The sequence below is a fragment of the Pan paniscus genome, chromosome 5 (assembly GCF_029289425.2).
Source record: "Pan paniscus chromosome 5, NHGRI_mPanPan1-v2.0_pri, whole genome shotgun sequence".
Classification (NCBI taxonomy): Eukaryota; Metazoa; Chordata; class Mammalia; order Primates; family Hominidae; genus Pan; species Pan paniscus.
The window spans coordinates 108,284,962-108,303,421 of NC_073254.2; the positions used below are offsets into that span (position 1 = coordinate 108,284,962).

Here is an 18,460-nt window from a genome sequence, read left to right on the forward strand (position 1 = left end):
GAACTAGAAGAGAAAGAACAAACCAAACTCAAAATTAGTAGAAAGAAATAAAGATCAGAATAGAAATAAATAAAATTGAAATAAAAAATATAAAAGAGCAGTGAAATGAAGCACTGGCTTTTTGAAAAGATAAACAAAATTAACAAACCTTTAGCCATACAAAGGAAAAAAGAGATAAGACCCAAATAAATAAAATCAGAGATGAAAAAGGAGACTTCACAACCCATACTACAGAAATTCAAATGATTATTAGGCTACTAAGAGCAACTATAAGCCAATAAACTGAAAAACTTAGAAGAAATGAATAAATTCCTAGTCACATACAGCCTACCAAGACTGAAGTATGACGAAATCTAAAACCTGAACCGAACAATAACAAATAACAAAATTGAAGTTGTAATAAAAAATATCCTAGAAAAGAAAAGTCCAAAACCTGATGGCTTCACTTCTGAATTTTACTGAACATTTAAATAACTAATATTATGCACTTAAATATGCACTTAAACTATTCTGAAAAACAGAAGAGGAGGACATACCTCCAAATTCATTCTATGAGACCAGTATTACCCTGGTATGAAAACCAGACAAAGACACATTAGAAAAGCAAACAAACAAAGAAAAACAACTACAGGCCAATATCCCTGATGAACATTATGCAAAAATTCTCAACAAAATATTAGCAAATGGAATTCAACAACATATTAAAAATGTCATTCATAATGACCAAGTGGAATTTATCCCAGGAATGCAAAGGTGGTTCAACATACACAAATCAATCGTTACATCATATGAACAGAATGAAGGACAAAAACCATATAATCATTTCAACTGATGCTGAAAAACCATTTAATAAAATTCAGCATCCCTTCATGATAAAAACCCTCAAAAAACTGTATAGAAGGAACATACCTCAACACAATAAAAGCCATAGCTAGTATCATACCAAGTGGGGAAAAACTGAAAGCCTTTCCTCCAAGATCTGGAACATGACAAGGATGCCCACTTTCACCAGTGTTATTTAACATAGTACTGAAAGTCCTAGCTAGAGGAATCATACAAATTGGAAAGAAAAAAGTCAAATTATCCTTGTTTGCAGAGAGATGCTATAATCTTATATTTGGAAAAACCTAATGACTCCACCAAAAAACTGTTAGAACCGATAAACAAATTCAGTAAAGTTGCAGGATACAAAATAAACATACAAAAATTACTAGCATTTCTGTATGCCAACAACAAACAATCTGAAAAAGAAATCAATAAGGTAATCCCATTTACAATAGCTGCAAATAAAATAAAATACCTAGGAATAAATTTAATCAAAGAAGTGAAAGATCTCTACAATGGAAACTATAAAACATTGGTGAAAGAAATTGAAGAGAACACAAAAAATGGAAAGATATTTCATGTTCATGGATTGGAAGAATCAATACTGTTAAAATGTCCATACTGTGCAAAGCAATCTACAGATTCAATGCAATCACTATTAAAATACTAATGACATTCTTTGCAGAAATGGAAAAAATAATCTTAAAATTTATATGGAACCACAAAAGACTCCACATAGCCAAAGGTATCCTGAGCAAAAAGAACAAAACTGGAGGAATTGCATTACCTGACTTCAAATTATGATACAAAGCTATAGTAACCAAAACAGTATGGTACTGGCATAAAAACAGACACATAAACCAATGGAGCAGAATAGAGTAACCAGATATGAATTCATACATCTGCAGTAAACCCCTTTTTCAACAAAGATCCTGAGAACACACAATAGGGAAAGGACAGTTTCTTAATAAATGGTGCTGAGAAAACTGGGTATCCATATGTAGAAGAATGAAACTAGACCCCTACCTCTTACTATATACAAAAATCAAATCAAAATCGATTAAAGACTTAAATCTAAGACCTCAAACTATGAAACTACTAAAAGGAAATATTGGGTAAACTTTCCAGGACATTTGTCTGGGCAAAGATGTTTTGAGTAATACCCTACAAGCACAGGCAACCAAAGCAAAAATGATCAAATGGGATCACATCAAGTTAAAAGCTTCTGCACAGCAAAGGAAACAGTCAACAAAGTGAAGAGACAACTCACAGAATGGGAGAAAATATTTGCAAGTTATCCATCTTACAAGGGATTAATGACAAGAATGTATAAGGAACTCAAACAACTCAATGGGAAAAAAATCCAATAATCCAATTAAAAATGAGCAAAAAATCTGAATAGTCATTTCTCAAAAGAAGATATACAAATAGCAAACAGATATAGGAATAGGTGCTCATCATCATTGACCATCAGAGAAACGCAAATCAAAACTCCAATGAGATGTCATCTCACCCCAGTTAAAATGACTTTTATCCAAAAGGCAGGCAGTAATTAATGCTTGTGAGGATGTGGAGAAAAGGGAACCCTTGCACACTGTTAGTGGAATGTAAATTTGTACAGCCACTATGGAGAACAGTATGGAGGTTCCTGAAAAAACTGAAAACAGAAGTACCATATGATCTTGCAATCTCACTGCTAGATCCATCCCCAAAAGAAAATAAATCAATATTTTGAAGATATATCTGCACTCTCACATTTATTGCAGTACTATTCACAACAGCCAAGATTTGGAAACACTATGTGTCCATCAACAGAAAAATGAACAAAGGAAATGTGGTATATGTACACAATGGAGTACTATTCAACCATAAAAAAGAGTGAGGTTCTGTCATTTGCAACAACATGGATGGAACTGGAGGACATTATGTGAGATGAAATAAACCAGGCACAGAAAGACAAACTTCACATGTTCTCACTTATTTGTGGGAGCTTAAGACAATTGAACTCACGGAGATAGAGAGTAGCAGGATGGTTACCAGAAGATGGAAAGGGTAGTGAAGTGGGGAGAGTGAAGATGGTTAATGAGTACAAAAATATAGTCAGAAAGAATGAATAAGACTTAGTATTTGATTGCACAACAAGGTGACTACAGTCAACAGTAATTTATTGTACATTTAAAAATAACTCAAAGAGTATAATTGGATTGTTTGTAACACAAAGAAATAGTACATGTTTGAGTTGATAGATACCCCATTTACCCTGATGTGATTATTACACATTGCATGCCTGTATCAAAATAGCTCATGTACCAACAGAGTTAAATTAAAAAATTTAAAGATGACTTTTCTCAAGAAGTGAGGAACTGGATAACTGAAAGCACTTATACTTGTGGAAGTAGCGCAGGACTTCCATATAAGGTAATTACATATCAGCAGAGAAACATGGGAAACATCACATTAAAAAACTACGATGAGTGATTATGAAAAACAACCAATTATATACTATAAAAATAAAATGAATACAGCTAAAAAATGGGTGAACGGCAGAATAAGCATAATTGAAAAGCAAGTTAGCGATGTAAAAGCCTGTAACAAGAAATTATCCCAGAAGATAACACAAAGGGAAAAATAAGAAGAACAACATAAAAGAAAAGTTAAAACAAAACATGAAGAACAAGGCTTGAGAGTCAACATCAATCCATTAGGGGTCCCAAATTGAGAGAATATGGAGAATGCAGAGGGAACCATACTTGTTGATGACGTAGAAGCCAGAAAAGTTCTAGACCTAAAGAAAGATGTATGTCCTGAAATTTAAAGAATCCATCAAAGAACAACATAACAAAAATAACAACAGGAGTAACAAAACCCTATTCCAGATATTTCATGGTTATGTCAAGCCTAAATGGAAAAATTCTAAAAGTTAGAAGAGAGAAAAAAATCAGATTGCTTCTAAAGGAATTGGACTCATATAGACAACCTTACTTCATAGCAACATCATTGGACACAATGGGGTAGTGGAGCATCAACTTCAAAGAGTTGAGGTGAAATAGTTTTGTCTGTAATTTTATATACAACTAAATTCTCGTTCATATATGAGGGCAGAGTAAAACATCTTCAATCATACAAGTCCTCAGAAAGCTTATTATTCAAAGACCCTTTTTGCTGGAGAATCTATGCCAGGAAGAAGAAAATGAATTCCAGGAGGAAGTAGTTGGATGCATTAATTACATAATTAAAAACTGATAATAAAATAAGTTTATTTCTAGGGAAGTAGTGTTTGGCTTTTTTACTGTAAACATGAAATTAGATATGATTGAAATTCTGTAATTATTTCCTTCAATTACAGTCATGCATCATTTAATGACAGGGATACATTCTGAGAAATACATCGTTAGGCAATTTCATTGTTATGTGAACATCATAGAGTGCATTTATACAAACCTAGATGGTGTAGCCTACAACACACCTAGGCTATAAGGCATAGCCTATTGCTTCTAGGCTATACACTTGTACAGCATGTTACTCTACTGAATATTATAGGCAATTGTCACACAATGATAAGTATTTGTGTATCTAAATATAGAAAGGTACAGTAAAAATATGGTATAAAATATAGAAGGTGTCACAACTGTATAGGGCACTTACCATGAATGGAGCTTGCAGAACTGGAAGTTGCTCTGGGTCAGTGAGGGAGTGACTGGTGGGATGCATGTGAAGGCCTAGGACATTACTGTACACTACTGTCTTTATAAACACTGACCACTTAGGCTAAGCTAGATTTATATTAAAAATTTCCTTTCTTCAATAATAAATTAAACTTAGCTTACTGTAACTTTTTTACTTTATAAATGTCTAACGTTTTAACTTCTTGATTTGTTTGTAGTGACACTTAGCTTAAAGCATAAATAATTGTACAGCCGTACAAAAATATCTTCTTTCTATGATTACTCTATAAGCCTTTTTTCTATTTAATTTTTTTTTTGTAAATTTTTTTTTAAAAAACTAAGACTCAAACATACACATTAGCCTAGACCTACACAGGGTCAAGATCACCGATATCACTGTCTTACACCTCTACATCTTGTCCCACTGGAAGGGCTTCAGAGATAACATGCATGGAGCTGTCATCTCCTATGATAACAGTGCCTTCTTCGAGAATGCCTCCTGAAGGGCCTACCTGACACTGTTTTCCAGTTAACATTTTTTTAATAAGTAGAAGGAGTATACTCTAAAATAAAGGTAAAAGCGTGGTATAGTAAGTGCATAAGCCAGTAATATAGTCATTTATTATCATTATCAAGTATTATGTACTGTACAAAATTTTATATGCTATAGTTTCATATGACTGGCCGTGCTCTAGGTTTGTTCACATCAGCATCACCACAAACACACAAGTAATGTGTTGCGACAGCTACAGCATCACTACGTGATAGGAATTTTTCAGCTCCATTATAATCTTACAGGACCACTGCTGTATGTGTGGTCTATTGTTGACTGAAACATCGTTATGTGGCACATGATAATATATAATATGTCACAAGCCCATAAAGGTATAAACAGGAATAATCAGAAGCTTGATATTCTCTGATTAATCAGGCTCTGGACTTTAGGGGAAGCCCCATGACCTGATGCCCGAGGAGGGGAAGGTCAGAAGCCAGGACTGAAGCAGGCTCTAAACTCCCCACAAAGAAGACTGAAGAGCAAATGTACCACAGAATCCCTGACACAGAGCCACCTCTAACCTTTAATATACCCTCCTGAAGATGTGTATCTTCAATTTCTGTCAACAACTAGTTCTTTGGCAGTTTCAAGAACTCTGCAAAGGTTAGCAAGATTTATAGTGAGAGAAAATATGACAAATCAAATAAAATCGAGTATTAGCAGAATATTGAGATCTCAGAAATGCTCTGACTTGCACTCGACACCTTTACCTAACTTTCCTAACCCCTTTCCAAGTCAAGACATAAAAATCTTTGAACCGTATAAGGGTTTTCCCCTTAGCTATGGCCCCCCATCATCCAGGTAGCTGGTGGTCTCATCAGAAGTTCTTTCTCTTGACAGCTCAGTGTAAAAGCAGACATTTGTTAAACAAGGTTGCCTGTAATGACTCCCTAAGTCAGGAGAATTTTAGCTTTCCCTCCCATTACTGTCAGGATTGGCACTATGCCTTTGGAGGACATCTGTTGTTTGGATTGCCCTGCAAACCTCCATCTTCCTGGAAGCACCACACTCCCTCCCCACGATGGGAGCTGACGTGATCCTGTCTCCCTGGTCCCAGTGATTGGCCCAGGAAATGAGCTCATAACTTATGGGCCAAAATCATTCTCAGAATTTTCTGTTCACCTCTAGAATTGGGAGAGATGAGGACCTATTTCTCTCAGAAATCTGTGTGGATGTGATCTTGGTCATGAAAATATTTCCAGGACATGGAAGAAGAAAGTTTGTCAATGAAGTGAGTAAAACCAGAGAGACAGCCATAAGGGGCTATGGGATGGAGTGTTAGTGGAGTGGGTCCCTGGGTCTTATGGCATTAGTTATACTCCATCCTGGATTCTGGGCCTTACATTTGTTCCTTTTGCCTAGCTAGTGCAAATTGTCTATCATTTGCAACCAGAAGAGTCCTGTCCACTTCAGTGTTTTCCCCAGAACAGGTGCACAATAAAGGTCACTGGCTCCAGGGGAGCAGGCCAAGAATTAGTTCAGCATAAGTGATCAGGCTCCAGAAGAGGAAAGTGAGTGGGCCTAGCCAGAGCATCCTTGCAGGGGAAGAGCATGTGTATTGGGCGGGGTGGACCATGGGGGACCAATTTTGCAAACAGGAGGCAAATAACCAACCACATGGCAGCAGCTCATGCCAACAGAACACAGCAGAGGTGACAGTAAGTCCCAGTAGGAAAAGGTCCTTGATCCAGAAATTAAAAATAACATTTAGGGAATTCTGTTTGAGCATTGTAGGATTGGGACTGCAGTGATCTTTCTGTCGTCTAATATTTGATATGCGTTGGTTTTCCTTTGTCTTAATAACACTGTCTCTTTTCACTTTGTACCAGTATACTTATATGTGAATTTATGTACGTAATTCTAAAGGGGAAGGAGAAGATTGATGTCAGTCTATTGGGCTTTCTAACGGAGAGATTTTCTCAGGACTCTGGGTGAGGAATCAAGCCAAGAAGAGTATAACTATCTAAAAGAGAATCCCAGACCTTGAGGGCACAGGCCTTGTGTGACCAAGGGTTGCTTCTAACTTCTAATGTTGCTTTCTGTGGAACTACAGTTTTCATTTGTGACCACAATTATTACTTCTTATATATCAGATTAAGGAAATCTCCAAAGGTTACCTTTTTTTTTTTTTTTTTTTTTTGAGACGGAATCTCGCTTCTTCCCCGAGGCTGGGTGCAATGGCATGATCTTGACTCACTGCAACCTCCACCTCCCAGGCTCAAGCAATTCTCCTGCCTCAGCCTCCTCAGTCGCTGGGATTATAGGCATATGCCACCACACCCGGCTAATTTTTGTATTTTTAGTAGAGACAGGGTTTCACCCTGTTGGCTAGGCTGGTCTTGAACTCCTGACCTCAAGTGATCCACCTGCCTCGGCCTCCCAAATTGTTGGGATTACAGGCGAGAGCCCCCATGCCCTGCCCAAAGGTTAGCAATTTTTTATAGTGGGAAGATGGCTTTGAACCGAATAAAATCAACGATTAGAAGACTGTTTACATTCCAGATGTGCCTTGACTTGTCTTGTATCTTTTATGCACCTTTTGCTTTACTTTAATCATTTATTTAAAGGTGGGAATCAGCTTAGGTCTGTACCAGGAGCTTGGTATAAAAATTATTTAACAGGTTGCTAGAAGGAACTCTTCCAGTCTCAGTTCTGACTTAAGTGCCAATAGAACATATAGCCAGAGTGAACATGAGAAAAATCTGCATCTGCTGAAGTTACAAAGGGATTGTGAAGATTGAGATTGAGATAGAAATAGAGAAAGTGCATGAAAAAGGAGAACACTTGGTGATGACACTGTTTTCAGAGAGCTGTTACCACTCTTTGAGCTTCCTAAGGCAGGTAGCGGGTTCTAGCTCCATCAGCTCAAGCTTCATAAGGGAAGCTTATCTGGGGTGACTGACAGAACTTTGAAATATGTTGGGAGTTGAAAGACACAAAGACCGATGCCTAGAAAGTTAAAGTATACCTGTGTCAACAGGGCTAAAAGTGGCTGTATTGAGAGCAGCTCGAACTTCCAATATTGCTGGACCAAGAAACACTGAAGTGTTTTCTGTGGACCAAATATGAATCATTTCTGCTCTCATATGTTAAGGTTTTCTTGTGGCTGATGTTGACCGAAAGTCAGTTGTGTTTATTTCTCAAATGTATTTATGCCAGTCATGCTTATTATTACAATGAAATAATTTAAATAAATAGTATGTGATAACAATGAAAAATAAATATGAATGTAAACACAATCATTTTTGAAAATTATAATAAAGGCAAGTCATTAAACAAATCATGGTTTAATAATCCAGATTCTGGGATTATTAAAAGTTTATTACTAAGTGACAGAGTGTGCCTCTTATTATCTCATATTTTTACCCAAAATGCTATGTGAATAAACCCATTTTGTAGCCCCATTTAATTCCAAATGAGAACAAATGTTGGCAGAGAACATACCGTCATTTTCTCACAGAGAGGAGCACTGTCAATCGCAAAGCCATTGTCCTGGCCACCAGCTAGGGAAAGTAATAACTTCCAGAAATTCTATTATTTGTGTGCCAGTAGGTCCATATGACCATTGCAAGGCAAGTCTTTTAGTATCATCTACCACATACTTCATGTCAGTTCATTCATTCATTCAATTCATATTGACTGAACTCCCACAGGGAGACTGGCAGAGAGACAATGCCTCCTATTGAACCAGCAGAGAAAATCGTGTGACTCATCTGATTCCATCAGTAGGCTTCTGTGGGGGAATCCTGAAAAAAGGATATAGCTTGTCATGGACTCTTTCTTCTGATGAAGCTCGCTGTGCTGGAAACATTAATAGCCTAGGACTTGCTTCCAGGTATGGCATTCAGTTACTGTCATGCATTGTATGAGGACGTTTCTGTCAATGATGGACTGCACAATCCCATATGATTAAAATACTGTATTGTTATTGTACTTTTCTATGTTTAGATATGTTTAGATATGCAAATACTTAGCATTGTGTTATAATTGCCCACAGTACTCAGTACAGTAACTACTGTACAAGTTTGTAGCCTATGGGCAATAGACTTTGCCATATTGCCTAGGTGTAGAGTAGTCTATACCCTGGAGGTTGTGAAAGTATACTCTGTGATGTTTGCACAATGATGAACTTGCCTATTGACACATTTCTCAGAACATGTGTTAAGAGATACATAACTGTATCTATATCCATGGTCTGGCTTGTTGCTGGTGGAGGATAGGCTCCACCACAACACAATGGAGTGTTGGTTACACATGGATTTATAGACCCTGGGGCAGTGGCCCTGGGCCTTGCCTGTCATACAGGGCCAGGCAGCCCAGCCCAGGTAGTGGAGAGGTATCTTGGTGCCTCTGAGTATCTGAGGGAGACAAGCTGGTTCTCATGCATAAAAGAAACTTTATCATCAATTTCTCTAGTATTGATCAATTTCCATTTGCCTGTTGAATTTGTGTTAATTTTCCATAACCCTCAATGTTCATGAAGTGTTGAAAAATGCTAATAAGTGTTTGTGATAGGAGCTGTAAAATTACTGACTTTTAAGTAACCCTATTTCTATTTCAAAAGTGACTTAGACACCATATAAAATTATAGATCAAATCCCTTCCTATCTTAGTAGGGTGTTTTAAAAATTGAGACCTTATTCACAGAGTACTTATAACTTTTTTAAGAAAGGAATTACATAAAAATATAATTGATATTAGGATTTGTAAATATCTTAATGCATTCTGGAATTTGAAAATAATACCCCCTCCATGTGCTATAAATTTCTAAGTATATGAAATACAGTGTCTTAAATAGCCATTGTGGTTACATCCTATTTATCTCAAATCATGTGGCTATGAGCTTTAATTTTGAGCAATCATGATTCAGACAGGAGAAATTAGAATGGATGTTCCACCAACTCTATGTGTTGTCTCAAGTTAGCCATTAGAGAAGAAAATTGAATTGTCCTAATGTTTTCTTATCATTAATATGAATTTAAAACTCTCTTAGAGTTCTTTCTCAGTTTGGTAAATGCCAATCTATATAGGAATGAATGTTACTTGTCAGAACACTGAATTCTTACCAAACATGTATTTGATGATAGTAGGGAAGAGAAAGGGGATATGCAGATATCAATTATTCCTGGTGATTGGCAACCCACACTGGTCCTCTCATCTGCTCATTAACTGACTCATTCTATGCAATTTATTATTTAAGGAAGAGAAATAGTGAATTTGAGAAATTACCATACCTCATTCCTGACTCAGTGACTCCAAAAGAGGAATCAGCAGGAAGACTGTGTGAGCTTGAATATGGAAAACTAGACTATCCTTTGTTCTGAAGAGGCCTTATACCTCTTCTTGCCCTTGCCCTGTGTCTGTCAAGGTTACCAGGAAAATGCAAGAGTTTCTATCATTCCTCTCTAGCCCTTATTCTAGATTATTTCTCCCTCTCAGATGAACTCAGAGGCACTTGTCATGATGTGGAGGCTGTGAAGGGGCCCAGTGAGAACATGTCTGTAGACTGACTGTCCTTAAATGGAGTGGGCCATTTTGATAGGAGCAAGTGCTCCTGCAGCATATACACAAAGGACATGGCACAGTTGATCAGGAAACCTCCAGGCAGAATTTTATTATAAGCAGGCAGTTTTTAATGTAGCTTGGCAGTATACAGTATTTGCAAGGGAGAAGAAAATGCATAAAGCTACCATTTGGGGGCATTCAATAAATGCCAGAGACCATGCTATGTGTGCTACAACCCCAATCTCATCCTGTCCACACAATGTCTCCAACAGGTTGATATTACTTTTATGCCCACAAGGGAATTGAAGGCTATAGAGACCACATAAGACCATGTAACTAAGAAAAGCAGAACCTTGATAAAAGTAAAGGATTATCTGAATTCGTAATCCATACATTGACCCCTACCAGGGATCATAACTAAATGAGAAAGACAATATTCTTCCTTGAAAAGATGTTTATTAAAATCTAAAGCCATGGAGGTATTTATTAGATAGAAACATGAAATTGAAATATTCAACTGTTTGACCTGCAAAAATGGCAAGTTCATATGATTTAATCATATATATTTATAACTCCTTCTGTGGAAGACATTCACAGATGGGGGGAACACATTGCACGGCTTCCCATAATCACATGTTTTTATTGTGTAACATAACAAGAAAAATCACGAGAGCAATATATATTCACTTAAAGTGTATATAATTAAGAAAGAAAGTTTCTATGCATTAAAAATTAAAGTTTTACCATTGGGAGATAAAAAACTGGGAATTCTTTGTAAGTAATACATCAGCTCTGATAAAAGCTGACAGTTTGACATAGAGTAGCCCAGAATACCAAAGCAGACATTGTATGACAGAACAACAAAATAAGATAATCTAAATGTAGTGTAGGAGAAAGATACTTCTCTGGCCACTCTTGTTGGATTTATTTATAATTTACTATGCATTTGTTTAGCTGTTTAGTAATATGAATACAGTTCTTTCATTGTGCATATCTAGTTAATTTCAGCTAATGCTTGCTCTTATAAAATTCCAAAGTAAAAGAGTCACTTGAGTACTGTGGTTGTCATTCATACTGTTGACCAAATCTGTCCAGCTTTTCTCTCTTTCAGACACAAGAAAATGGAAGTGGCATTTCTGAGACCCCTGTGGCTGGGTGAGGCCTGTGACTAGCTCCAGACAATGAATTATGAGCAGAGCTAACATATGTCATTTCTGGGCTAAGCATTGAATTGCTGATGTGAGACCTTCTAGAGCTCTCTTTTTCCTGTGGCATGACAGTCGGCAATTGATACAATGGCTGCTTTCTCAGTCTAGATCCTGGGAGGAGAGGAGATTTGGAGCAGAGCTCCTAGCCCATCGTGATGGATATATAGCACAAGAGAGAAATAAACTTTATTACAACAAGCCACTAAGAATTTGGGGTTGCTTATTACAGAAGCATTCCCTAGCCCATCTTGACTGATGTAGGTGTCTTGAATAACTCAACTACATTTTAAATCCCCATTCTAAAAATAAAAGTTGGGTCTATTTGGTTCGAGTATTTGTATTAGTTCTGATAAACAGACTATGTACCTGACCTACAAAATGGTGTCTGAAAAGGGCATTTTCGTCTGTGGGTGTAAGCTACCTTTTTTACTCACAAATAGGACCCTTCATGTCCCATGATCAGTCCCCCAAATGAACTACCCCCTGATTGAAACAAAGCCTTCACAAAGGTAGGGAGACTTCAGACAGCTTCATAGGAAGTAGGATTTCACAGGAAACAAAAGCTCTATCTGAAAGAGAATTCCTTTCTCTTTCTCTCTGTCTCTCTCTGTCTCTCTTTCTCTCTCTCTCACACACACACACACATAATTTACCATGCAGTCAAATTACTTACAATCATTAAAATTACTCATTTAAGCTGCAACACTGTCACAAGAAAAGTCTAATGACAAAGATGATGCCTAGAAATGTTAAAAAATCCATTATAATCCTTTAATATATTAGCAAGAGTTATTTATTGGCTAGAATTTTGTGATCATAGAGGCAATAGAATACCTGATTGTCAAATTGGAACTCAAGAAAGAGACACTAAAGGCCTAGGCAGACACTGGGGACTGACCAAACGAACTGACTTCACACTGTGAACAGTAACACAAAAGAGTGGTGGGGAGCATGAAAAACTGATTTTGCCGACTTAGGATTTCACCCTGGAGAAGAGACCATTTTAACAGTGATTCCAAAAGAGGAGTCAACAGGAAGACTGTGTGAGCTTGAGCATGGAAAACTAGGCTATCCTTTGTTCTGAAGAGACCTTATACCTCTTCTTGCCCTTGCCCTATGTCTGTCAAGGTTACCAGGAAAATACAAGAGTTTCTATCATTCCTTTCTGATTCCAAATGAGGTTTTTCTTGAGAAAAATCCCCATAATTAGAGATGTATATCAGTAACATGATATAAGCGGAAAACAAATTTCTGTTAAGAACCCTGAGTCTCCGTAAATACATTTATACATTTTTAGTCTACTAGGTAAGATTTGCCTATTTATCAGCTGCTGCCAAATATGTAGCAATTGTTCTAATTTATAGAAAACTTCTATTGAAATGTGTAGCTATAGGCAAGCCTATGAAGCTCCTCACATTTCAGCAAAACAGTGAGTCTTGTCATAATGCACTGATATCTGCAAGATGCTAAGTGCTATTACAGGTCTGGTCATGCCTAGCAATCATGTGATGAATGAGAGCATATCACAGAAAACAAAATATGTATGAAAACAACATTCATTTTAAGAAAAAATATGAGATAAAACATGACAACATATTTTGTTGACAAGCAAAAGAGAGAGAGCCTTCGCCTCTCCTCCCCACACTCAGCATCTCTGCCAGCATGGATCTTTGAAAGACCTGACCATTGCATAGGTAATTTATGCAGCTCTTGTAACACCCAGACACTAATGCAAATTCCCTGCTTAATAATGCTGACCTTCACTGCACCAAATCAGGGCCTAGCAACCAGAAATTTCCCTTCAATCTTGCATGGAGGAGTTAACATTTTAAAGCCTGTCATCCTGCATAGGCAGCTACCATTTAACTGTCATCAATACAGCTTTTAGAATTTAAATTGAGTAGCATATAAAATACTCCTTAGCTGCAGGTAATTGTAGTTTATAATTTGTTTCCTCCTTTGAATGTTCTACTGCAAGATTCTGTGCATTCTCAGTTTTGAAGAGTGGGTCAAGAAATATGGTTTGATAAATAAACCAAGGCTAAGCCTAAAACCTTTGACTTAAATTACATTGAAGTTTTAGAACTGTATTGCACTTGTTTTTAACTGCTTTAGTGTAATAATTTGCTATGGCTGCCATAACAAAAAACTACAGACTGGGGTGGCTTAAGCAACAGAAATTTGTTTTCTTTCAGTTTTGGAGACTGGAAGTCCAAGCCAAGATGCCAGTAGGTTTGGTTTCTTCTGAGCCCTGTCTTCTTGGTTTGCAGATGGCCACTCTCTTGCTGGGTCTTCACATGGTTTTTCCTTTGCGTATGCACATTTCTGCTGTCAATTTGGGTGGCTGAATTTCTTCTTTTTATGAGGACACCAGCCAGATGAGATTTGGGACCACCCTAATGGCCTTATTTTAACTGAATCACCTCTTTAAAAGCCCCATATCTAAATACAGTCCCATTCTGAGATACTGGGGGTTAGGGCTTCAACAAAGGAATTGTGCAGAAGGACATAATTTAAGCCCATCATATTTAGTACACAGAATATGATACAGCCTTTTCATGATCACTCAGAATCTCGGTGTTAGCCATTCATATCTTTTTCTATGTGGTCAGCATATAGAGAGTGAGGGGGTTATGGAACGTACTTTTTTAGAGAAGTCCCTAGAATCACTTTGCCGCCTGGAAGCCATAGACCTTTGCTGTTCATTACTGGAGTCACTAGCCACATGTGGCTATTTACATTCAAATTAACTAAACTTTAAAACATTAAAAACTTAATTCCTCGTTTGCACTAGTAACATTTCGAGGGTTCAGTAGCCAGATGTGGCTAGTGGCCACCATACTGGGAAGTGCCAATATCGAATATTTTTATTATCACAAAATTCTATTAGACAGTGCTGCTGGACTATTGCGGCTTTCCTGTTGAAATGAACTTGTCCCATTTTTACCTGTTATATCTTCAAGAGAGCTTGACACAACCAGAGTCCCCAGGAGCTATGCTATTTTACCCTGTGTTTTGTTCCCTTTCTCTTTATCATGGTCATCTCAATTCCTCACTGTCATTGTTTTTGGTCACTGCCTTTACTCTTCATCATATTTTCTCCTAATTCCACTTTTCTGCCTTTTAATTTCTTGCTTTTTTTCCTTCTCACTCACTCTTTTCTTTGGCTTCATTTTCTCCTATCCTTTTCTTTGTTGGAATGGCACAATTTTGCTCTGAATGGTTTTGTCAACCCGTGAAAAATTCCCTTTCTTCTAGTCAGTAAATACCATTAATCTTTATGTTGTTGGCTACTCTTGAAATTTTATTGGTGTTGCAATCAGATGTGCATCTTAGTTTAAGAGTGCCTCATGTCTGAATAGTGGATAAGATGACCACATATTGTGTCTGGAAAGCACAGCAATTGCAGGAAGTTTGTTTCCTCTTATTCCTCTTTTTGACTCTGGTATCAGCTCCCGAGAGGAAGGAAGGGCTCTGGAGTCAGTCTGCCTGAGTTCAAATTGTGTTATCATCACCTACTAGCTATGAGGTTTTAGCAGGATTTAAGTTCAGTTTTTTCATTTGTAAAATGGAGTTTAAGAACAATATTTACCTTATAAAGTTGTTAGGATTAAATAAATTGACTTGAGAAAATGGTGTCTACAATATAACTCAATAGGTGGGAGCAGTTATTATTTCTCAGGAAAAGTTTAGCTCTTTACAAGATTGCTATTGACCTTGTCCACTGCACAGTACTGAGAGTGATTCCAAGCAGAGGAACATTTTTTTTTCCATGTAGACTCTTTTTGGTGCGCCTATTTCATACTCAATTTCTGCTAGGCATTCCATCCATTCGATCAGTCTGCCATCTATCTACAGAGACAAGGCTTAAGCACAGATTAGTATAAGACTGGGAATAATCTGATGCTAAATCATATTCAACAGAAACTATATTTTGTAAAGTTTGGTAAAGATTGTGCTTAGTGTGACCTGGACTCATCAGGAAAGCCTTCAGAGGTCCCAGAAAAGAATAATTTTCCTTCCATAGAAGAAAAGGAGGAGAAATCAGAGCCATGTGAGGAAGGTGTTGAACCAAGGTAGAGAGACTGGACTGAACATAGAGATGAAGCCCTGGGTAGGGAAACAGGATAGATGAATGGGGGTAAGAGTGAGCAGACTGGCAGGTACAGGAGTCAAAATCTGTGTGGGGACCAGAAGGGGACATTTTAGTTATCTCAGTGTCTCGATGTAAGTAATTTCCTATATAATTTTAAAAAAATATATGCTGTAATGTATTTTTGATTGTTTAATTTATTAAGCTCCCTTTCAATGACTTTATTTCTAAGTTAGAGCCTTTCAAATTCTCATCTCCCCTCGGGTTTTTAAGAATGAGTTCATCTTAGCATCATCCACATATGTAACAAAAATTCACCAACATGTCAAATATGTCATTAATAAAATATCAAATTGCAGTGAACCTCCCATTGACCAGAAGAACATTAAATAACTCATGTGTAGAACAAGATGTAATTGTTCATCATTCTTCAAGATGAGTATATGTGAAGAGAAATTCAAACAATCAGTTTATTTCAAATCTACATTTATTTTGTACCATCTATGCATCAGAAAAATATACTTGATATTTAAAAGTATACAATAGAAATATAAGAAATACCTTTACCTTCAAATAGTAATAAAACACTTATGCAAAGAGAAACAACTAAATGATATCAAGGGATTTACATTTAAATGACAAAGTGAATAGTATAGTATTAACTGGTATGAAATCTTATTAATGGGAGAGATTAAGGGATGTTGAGAAATATCATCATAAGAGTTGCTGATATTTGAGTGTACCTTAAAAATGTGTAGCATTTAGTTAGGTGAAAAGAAAAAAGCCACTCTTCTTGCTAGGGAAAAACATTATGAATAGAGTACAGAGGCAAGAATGAGCCAGAGTTCTCCTGGGCAGTGTGAAAAACAGAGGCCAGAGTCACACTGGACAGTCTGCAAAGATAAGGTTTTTGGATAGAAAATTAAAGGTGAGACTTCAGTGATAGATGGATATTTCTTCTCTGAAACACAAATCTTCAATAAGTATTTACCCCAGGTGGCAAAGCATGACTCTCTGACAAAATCATAGAAACATCCTAAATGGTCAAAGTACCTACTGTAATGCAGAGTATAGTGTTAGTTATTGCAGTTTTTTAACAGGTGCACATTATCAAAATTAGTGACCTGGGATGGAGAGTTGTAGTCCCTGAAATACATATTCCAAAGTGGCTACTCAGATACTAATTGGTTTTATCCAATTTTGCCTTATTCATCATAACCTTTCTCTTAAATTCTTACTTTCTTCTTTCCCTGTTTTACTTTTCTACTTTTACTTATCTAACTACCTTTTTCCATATGTCTCCTAGAATTTAGTGATACCCAAGGACATTTTTAGTTTCAAGCTAATAAAATTTCTTCTTTCTAATTCATTTACTCAGCAAATATTTATTGAATACCTACCGTGTTCTGGGAAACTAGTCTAAACAGATTGTTTAATGAACCAAATAGATTTAAAAATCCCTGCCCTTAGAGAGCTTTAATTTAGGTAAGTAGAGAGAGATAATGAAAGGAAATCATGAAATATCCTTATTATTATTCCATTTTAAAGGTGAAAGAACTCATATTCAGAGAGATTAGGCGAATTTCCCGAGATCATGTAGTTACTAACCACCAAAATAAAGCTGAAACTCTTATGTATTCAGTTGCAATTACTTACAGTGAAATAAATGATTACTAAATTGTATACACATAAATCTTCAGTTGGCTTTTGGCACCTGAGATACACATCTGTTGCCTCCATCAATTCTACACATTCTTTGTGTCTTTGTTTTGAAAGACTGGAACTAATATGCGTTAAAGCTTCAATGAGAAGCAGCATGAGGATCCCTAGAGTTAGAGTCTATTACTAATCTTTGTGTCTCTGCAGAATACACAAATTGAGAATAGGTGGTAATTTGATCACGTTCCACTTAGCTCCACCCTTGACAGTTACTGGATATCAGCACCCTGGACAGCCGCTCTTCGGCCAACCCCTTTCAAAGTGATTCTCAATAAAATACTGCACACTATCTTCTCTTCTTCTGCATTTTAAGTATAATATGGCTATTATGACATTTCCCTACAGCTAATTGTCCAGAACATATCTAACCTCTATGTACTCAATTAGTTAAGTGGTAAAAAGTGCATAAGAATGACATTTGAATTTAACATTCCAAACAGAACATCTGGTTTAAGTGAGTCAAATAATAAAATTTGCACAGTTTTGCACCACCACGTGGTGGCATTTTCTTATTTATATATTATTTCTATTTATTGACCATGACTGCCTTAAATGAATTGTCAAAAATTTGAACATCATACAAATATTTGGATGTATAGAAATTAGATGCCAAGGAAATTCCCTGATCTAAATATACCCTACAAATATGAATGTTCACTGGCTGACAGGATTGTAATTTAGATAACTTCACTACAGTGAGAAAAATAAAGCCACTTTGGAAAGGGAGTCCAGCCTCCCAAAATAGAGAGGCTGTTTGCAAAGAAATTCAGGAAATGAACGCAAGATAATAGGTTTCTTCATTTGGAATTGTGAGGCGGTAAATTCCTTATTATTTATAAGAGGAACAGTAGACTTCTATGCTGGCATTTTGATAAATGATAAGACTTAG

General features: G+C 36.6%; 1 long non-coding RNA gene across 2 annotated transcripts in view; it reads left to right on the forward strand.

The window, feature by feature from the left end:
* The window catches only part of LOC117980639 (uncharacterized), a 46,112-nt gene extending 34,144 nt beyond the window's left edge, over nucleotides 1–11,968 (forward strand). The window contains exons 1-3 of one of the 2 annotated variants that reach the window (XR_004672060.3): nucleotides 6,131–6,277; nucleotides 8,700–8,881; nucleotides 11,663–11,968. This is a non-coding gene — a long non-coding RNA (uncharacterized LOC117980639). Of the gene's footprint in view, nucleotides 1–6,130; nucleotides 6,278–8,699; nucleotides 8,882–11,662 lie in introns of those variants that run through there. The other variant, XR_004672061.3, reaches the window with a different exon arrangement.
* The last annotated feature ends 6,492 nt before the right edge of the window (nucleotides 11,969–18,460 follow it).